This window comes from Cupressus sempervirens, chromosome 10 (assembly GCF_028749045.1).
Source record: "Cupressus sempervirens isolate cs-2001-9-10 chromosome 10, ASM2874904v1, whole genome shotgun sequence".
NCBI lineage: Eukaryota > Viridiplantae > Streptophyta > Pinopsida > Cupressales > Cupressaceae > Cupressus > Cupressus sempervirens.
This window is the reverse complement of record NC_143127.1, coordinates 813,838,845-813,846,685: the sequence shown is the minus strand read 5'-3', so window position 1 is coordinate 813,846,685 and position 7,841 is coordinate 813,838,845. Positions and strand designations below refer to the sequence as shown.

Below are 7,841 nucleotides of genomic sequence, written 5' to 3'. Positions count from 1 at the left end.
AGATGGGCGGGTGAACCGTAGTGACAGCCTTGCTCCAGCCGTAGAGAGACTCCATTGTCCGCGGCCACCCCACACCAAAGAGTCTCCAAGGTGCTTTAAGTGAATGTCGAGGTTGATCTTCCGAGGGTCATAACTCAAAGCTTGTCAATGCTATCAATAAAACATTGAATGCTACAGACGGTCAAGCCGAGGCCTAAAATAACCTCTCATTTTTAAGAGATCACATTCTGTTTGGACTTAGCACTGCGATCTCGCTCGATGTCAAAATTTGCAGTGTGCCTCAATTCATGGGTGCATCACAACCTAACTTTGAAACTAGTAATCTTGACATGGAATCGCCAGTGCCATTAGCTCCAGAATGGGCGGATAAACCCTACTGACACCCTTGTTCAGGCCGTAAAGAGCCTCCATCATCTGTGGCCAGCCCGTACCAAACAGTCTTCAAGGTGCTCTAAGTGCATGTCAAGGTTGATCTTCTAAGGGTCATAACTCCAAGCTCGTGGAGGCTATCGATGAAACGTTGAATGCTACAAGATAGTCATGTCAAGGCCTAAAATAACTTCACATTTTCGAGAGATCACATTCCATTTGGATTCGGCACAACAATCTCACTCAATGCCAAAACTCGTAGTGTGCCTCAGTTCATGGGTGCATCACAGCATAACTTTGAAACCATTGATCTTGGCATCGAATCGTAAGTGCTATTAGCTCCGGATGGGCTAGTGAACCCTCCTGACACCCTTGTTCCGACCGCGAAGAACCTTCATCGTCCGCTGCCACCCCATACCGAAGAGTCTCCAAGGTGCTCTAAGTGCGTGTCAAGGTTGATCTTTTGAGGGTTGTAACTCGGAGCTTGTGGGGGCTATCAATGAAACGTCAAATGTTACAAGACGATCATGTCAAGGCCTAAAATCATAACAGCAGAGATCAAATCAATTGATCAGGCCCTAAGCTAATAATGAAGTTGTAAATGGACATTTCTAACATGTCTAAACAATCAAATTGCATTGATTGCACATAAAATGCAAGAAATTTTAAAAAAATACATTCAGAGTGCAATGGAGAAGCTTGGAAACAAAGGATTTCATAAAGAAGACACCTACACGTGTGGACTAGGCACAAAACATGGCACACTCTACTATAAATTTGTAAGTATCAAGAATTCAAACTTTTGATAATTTTGGCCAATGGAGTCATAAAGTAACCACTCGCCCTAGTTTGAAAAAAAAAAAGCAATAATTAGGCAAAAGAATCATAAAATTAGGTGTGCAAGCCTCGAATAATTTATGTTTGCCTTATTTTTTCCTTGTTGAAATCCCTATACCTTCAAATAGGGGAAGGGATTCTGCTGGACTAATGTTGTTAAAACCATGCTCATTGTCATGTCAATGACAACATGACGCTATTGTCAAGAATGATCAAAAGTTGATAAAATCACTTCAAACATTACAAAGTTGCATTATTCTTGGCATACAACATCTGTACATATATAATTCTCATGGATTCATAAACAAGAGCTTGTTCCCCTATGTGTAGCTCATTAAATCCTCTTCCACTATCACTCAACTATTCCTTTGGAAGCTCAACAACATGCTAGAAAGGGAAAATTAGCTATCTAGCTAGAAAGGGAAAATTAGCTATCTATCATTGTGGCATGAGTAACTAATGCACTTTTCACATCATTCAGATGATGAAAAGACTTTTAGGGCAATATTTAGTTTACAACCACTCAACCTAAGACGTTTACAACTCATTTACAATGCTTTGCTTACCTCCTCTATGACATATACACAAATTTGAATTTTGAACTACATACAAATGGAGTGAAACAAACTTGGAACATACCTAGGAACCTAGACTTTATGAAAATATTGTTATATATGTCCTAGCTAGCCAAGATGCTCCCGCATCAATACCCCATAACACTCATGAGAGTTAGAATACAATTTTTGACAATCAAATATCTTCCATTGGACTAAATGGCTTCACAATCACCTTGGTCTTTCTAATGGGTATTTCTTTTTGCATGAAAAAATGGTCTTGATACTTGTTAGACTAATTTGCAAGTAATATATCTCATTATATTAATTAGCATATAATTCCTCATGTCTGCAGGAGCCATCTCTTTTTACACATTGTCGTGTCCTTCTTCAAGTACACCGTTTTATATGGATACCTTTCATTTAAAGAAGATTGCTTTGACTAAGTCGATTTAAGGTTGACCCAATAGGGAAGGTTTCCGGTTCTAAATTTTCTGTACCTTTCTATGGTATTGAAGACTATTTGAATCATTGTTTTCAAAGAGACAATAGTGGGATTTTCACTATTCTTCAGTTTTCAATCCAATATCTGGCAGGTTTGTAATAGGATCTTCACATTTTTTTCCATTCCGGAGCTTGATAGCTCTGTTAGCGAAAAGTATCTAAAGAAAATGAAATAACAACGAGAGAAACATAGTTGAAATTGATTCTATAATTTCTAGAGATTAGTGTGTTTAACTATGCAAATGGATGACTAAGAAGGTTTGTTCAATGTCATGGGCTCCATTTGCTATTTTCAAAACAGATGTGATTATTTCATGAAGTTTGGTTTAGTGCTGAGGAAGCAGTCAATTTTTATGATCATCTATTCACTATTCTTTTGAGACCATGCACTGTTTCCATCCAATTTCATATTGACAGTCATAAGAACAATAGTGTTTTTGTAGACATATCAGTGTAGCAGATAGATTCCTTTGTTCAGTGTTCCATAATAGGAAAGGATACAATATCCAACATAGAAGGTAACGTAGTCCAAAAATTAGTTTCTTAACTAGAAGAGGCTTGACAATCAGAAGAGTTTTCTGTCGAGATCAAACACACTCATAAAACATGATCAAGGGTGGGAAGTGTGTATGCAATGCTAATGAAGGAACCCTTACCGCTGTTACAAATGCAGTCATGCAATTCAAAATCTTGGGCAGAGATACAGTGGCAGGCTTTCAAGTTGACAAAGGCATACTATAACCAAGAGGACAGCCATATCATGATTGACGGTTGCAGAAACCAAGAGGACAAAACTATATGAAATACTGTTCCCAGAGCTTAATAATATAGTCAAATGGATGTCTATATGATAGCCATGGAAATCAAGATGTTAAAGATAGTTACCTATATAAAAATTAAGGCTGTAAAGAGGAAAGAAATTCATGATTTAATAGAAACGGAGCCTAAAAAGGAGGAATTTAGAGACAGATGCAGAAACTAGAGTTCACTTAGAGACCCAACACATGTTAGGCATCAATTAAGGGGCAGTTACAAGGCAAACTTGCTCAATTTGAAGCATTTTAAGAGGTATTTAATGTCCATATAAGTTTCCATCCGCCCAGGAGGCCTTTCTAGCCCTCAAATCCTTGAAAACACGTCCTATTAGCTTGGGAGGCAGTTGAACATACTGAATACATATGGAAAGTATCTAGGAAAGTATTCATGACATTTTCAAGAAGTTATTAGAGAAACCTCATCAATAGAAAGGTCAAAGAGAGAGCCTTTTATGCATCTTCTCATCACTTTGGAGCAGTTTGAGAGTTTATGAAATAGCAGAACGTAAGCTGGAGGCCCAAACAACCTGTAAGATCCTCAACTAATTGCTGTGCTTAAATTTTCAGCTTTGTATCATAGGCATTCCATCATTATATTCGTATGTAAGGTTTGATCTGAGACTTCTAAGTTCTTGTCTCAAAGAAACATTACCAAACACAAATTCTCTGCATAGGAATTCTATAAAACACTTGCAAGATAATAGGAATCTGATATTTTGATGAAACATTGCCAAAATAACCCAGTTTTATGCATCAGCATTTTAACAAGCACTTGGTAGACATATCATTCTAAAAAATGATCAGTGAAGTTTGTTTGATACTATTTCGGTACTTTTATTGATAAGATTGCTTTACAGACTTGGAAAGAAAGCTATGACAGTATAAATGTGTTACTATATTATACACATTTTATTTCCAGAAAATTCTCAAAAATTGGGAAAGAATCAAATTTCAGATGCTAATTCAGATTGACACAATGATCATAATTTAATATCATTGTTTCTTAGCTGATCAAAAAATGATTCCATTACATACACAGAATAACGCATAACCTTAGGGAAATATGCTGAAAAATGTAGGAGACCATATGGTAATGGAGCAAACAAAATCACCTCCAACAAATCCGAAATACCTGCTGTTAACACTATCATGCACTGTAGCAGCACTGTCCATGGCGCTGTAGCATCATTGTTCATCGTACTGTAGTGTCACTGTTCACAATATTATTCATGATAATATTCATGTCACCTTCAATCTGCATCATAGCTTCTTATTTAAACCAAAATTTCCACTATTAATTTCAGTAGCAAAACCTTAGGTAGTGCTCACTTCTCATTGAAAGTTGAGGTTTGTCCAACCTTCAAATTCCAAGGGGTTTCATGCTTGAAAACCCATGCATTGAACCTCAGAAACAATGGAGAAATAACTTCAATATTGTAATCACATAGCATGTACCAAATTTGAGAATATGCTAGTTTATAATATATATATATATAGCCTCTTAAGTCCATGGATTCAATGTGGGACAGAAGTCATTTTTAATTTATAAATTCACTTTAACTTATAACATAAAGTAACTTCAGCTTTATTAATCCATTAAACAATATTTTTTCTCCGTTTCTACTTGAATAAAGCTGTGAATACAAAAGCATTACTTTTCGATAAATTGTTATCCAATTAGGATGAGAAAATAAAGTAACCCTGGACACCTCGGAAATTACTAAGAAGTTGGGATTGCTTGTCCTTGAGTAATTGCAAAGTTGGATGTCGTAAAATGTCTTCACCATCCAAGTTGCATTCTCAAGTGGAAAACTCCTCCAATGCACCAAAAATTCTTTGACCACTCTATTTCTCACTTTATTCTCTCTCACCTCCAATACCTCTACAAGTTTCAAAATCAGCTTCCCTTCTTCAGCCAAGGCCAGTAGACCAGGAGTGGGCACAACATTTTGCCCAATAGCCTTCTTAAGACATGATACATGAAAAAAATTATGAATCTAGCTATCTTATGGAAACTCAAGCTCATACGACACTTCTCAAATTCTCACTATCTTGGATGAGCCATAAAAACTGGGTTTAAGTTTTTTTATCAGCACTCTTTCTTCAATGAACTCTACCGATATGGCCAAAGGCGTAGAAAATCTATATATCCAACCTCAAGTCCTCTCCATCTTGTGGGAATCAGCATATATCTTTTGCTAGTTTTGTGCATACCAAATACCATCCCTAAGAGCCCTAAGAATATCTTGATGATCCTATAACCAATCCTTGGCATGGGGAACCCTGCTGTCATCAAAAGCCAAATCAATGAAAAGAAAAAGGGTGATAAATAGAGAGAGACCAAAAAGGTGGCATGTCAATAGTCATCTTATATGTAGAACTATAACAATGCTCCCCACAATATAGCTACTTGATCCATTCTCTTTGTTGTCCTAAAATATAATTACAGAGATAACCTTTCATCTATTGATTCACGGTCTCCATTTGGCCATCTGCCTTATTGGGCATCAACTCTGTCACTAATAACTGTCTTGGGTAGACCATGTAATTTAAATACCTCTCTAAAACATAACTCTTCCAGTTGAGAGGTTGCCCAATCAGTTGCAATGACATAGAAATTGTGTAAAAACTCCCAACCGGTTATAACTCAAACAAACATCAATTTCCTTTAATAATCAACAATGTTGCAGTTTGTCTAATAATCGGCAAACATTTGATACGAACTTCGACTGCCTAAGCTGTTAAATCTCAATCTATATTTCTTGTTTGCTTGTGTCTTTTACTCTTGGAACTTTCAAATATGCATGTAGACTGAACTATCCATCAAACCAATGCTACTAACAAAATGGAATGGAACTTTATTTAAATACACCCATGATCAGTTTACATGAGAAACTAAGTTTAAACCTGTAACACCAGCAAATACTCAACTTGCAGTATTGGCCACATTGGGATAAGTTTCTGTATATATGACAATCTGGTCCAAACACCCGAAATGCTAGTGTCATCAACACCTAATGGAGAAGTGTTAGTTTCAGAAACTGTCCACACCACCTTTCAGTCATCCATAGCAGGGAAAAGCATGCCACCAACATGAAATTCTGGGCGTCTATGAGCAGCCAATCAATCAATCCACACACAGGCAGATCCAATACCAAGGATGAAGAATATCAAACACTACAACATGTCTTAACAAATGCCCAATTAAAGATGCAGCTGGCTGCTCAAATGCACAAATTAAATGATGCTAGGTTGCAGATAACATAGGCATTCAACACCAGGAAATGTTACACACAAACACCATGATATCTTGCCCTTTCAGGAGAGATATGAATGCCGGGAAATGGTACTTACAGTCTCGAAGAAAATCGCCCAGCAAAGGCAACAAACTCAACAGATTGGCATCCAAACCCCAAGAGTAATAGCGTCCAGAAATGGATGGATTTTAGCATCCAATAGTAGATAATACAAACACTACATAGTACAAATTCTTCGCTCCAAAACAACAAAGCTAACGAGGCATATAGTGCAGGTATAAATGCAGAAGAAATGCCACCTGAAATCAAATGCTCCCTTCTAAAGATTGATGCCAATCCTTTCCAAATTTTTATAATATCTCTTTCAGGAAAAAACCTCTTCTCATATACAGTAGATACAGTAGAGAAGGAAACAGAATTCAGATTGCAATCAGACTAATGCCACTATACCTCAACAGTGGCAAAACACCAACCAGCTCAAACCCTTATACCTCAACAGTGGCAAAACACCAACCAGCTCAAACCCTTATACCTCAGCAAGGGCACAAACTTCGAACTCAAAAATGTCACAAAGACAACAGAACCAAAATAATATTTAATCGGATGCTTTTCTCATCAAATGTCGTAATATTTATAATCTCCAAATGGTACCAGTTTCCCAAAAGCACTCGACTTTAAAAGCTTCCTCTACACAACATTAAAATATAATAAAGTGCCATTAATATAATTTAATAATTGCTTTTGGCTCCAAAAAATGAACTTTTCCACTATAACTTAATATTCTAACACAAAAGGCCACTGTTTCTTGTTCTGACGATTTAAGACTTTTCGCCCCGGTTCCAAAGACCTATGATACTGAGGTGACAAACAAACAACACTGGAAAAAATAGCAACCTCAGCATATTTAGATGAATAAAAATAATAATTCGTCTGTCTTGCGAAGACAACTAAAGAAGCATCAGAATCAAAATCTAACAAGACCAAAGAGATCCTGATGATGAAAGGCAATGAGTGAACCTAACGGGGTGACTTACTATAAATAGACGTTCCTCCAAGATTCTTGGAACCCAAACTAGAAGCCTGAAATAAAAACTAAGAGCATCACCCAACTCCTCTAACTCAACTAACTCATCGGAACCAACAGTTTTCAAATGGAGCCAAAACACACCATAAGCTGCTGAAAAGCCTAGAACCCCATAACTAAGACCCTCAAATCCAACTGTCAGCTCATGAGGGTTGTGATGGTGAACTGACCAAGCCAACTATAGGAATCTGCTAAAAATGGGAACATCACAAATTGTAATGTATTGTAAGCACTACACCGTTGTACACCACATTTCCCCATTGTTGGTTAACAGGGTGGGCCTTCTTATAATATTGACTCAAACCCTCACGAAAGGCCTCTTCTATTAACAACAATTGAACAATTTGAAAAATAAGTTTGATGTTTGAATTGATAGGTAGAGCTCCCTAAAATAGATATGCTATGAATGGATGTCTTAACT

The 7,841-nt window shown here is 37.0% G+C and overlaps 1 long non-coding RNA gene across 1 annotated transcript; it reads right to left on the bottom strand.

Annotated features, from left to right (window-relative positions):
- Positions 1–3,888: 3,888 nt before the first annotated feature.
- LOC149536428 (uncharacterized) lies at positions 3,889–7,450 on the bottom strand. The gene is made up of 2 exons (XR_016356874.1): positions 6,869–7,450; positions 3,889–6,827 (listed from the first exon to the last, which is right to left on the bottom strand). It is a non-coding gene; the product is annotated as an uncharacterized LOC149536428 (long non-coding RNA).
- Between the last annotated feature and the right edge of the window lie 391 nt (positions 7,451–7,841).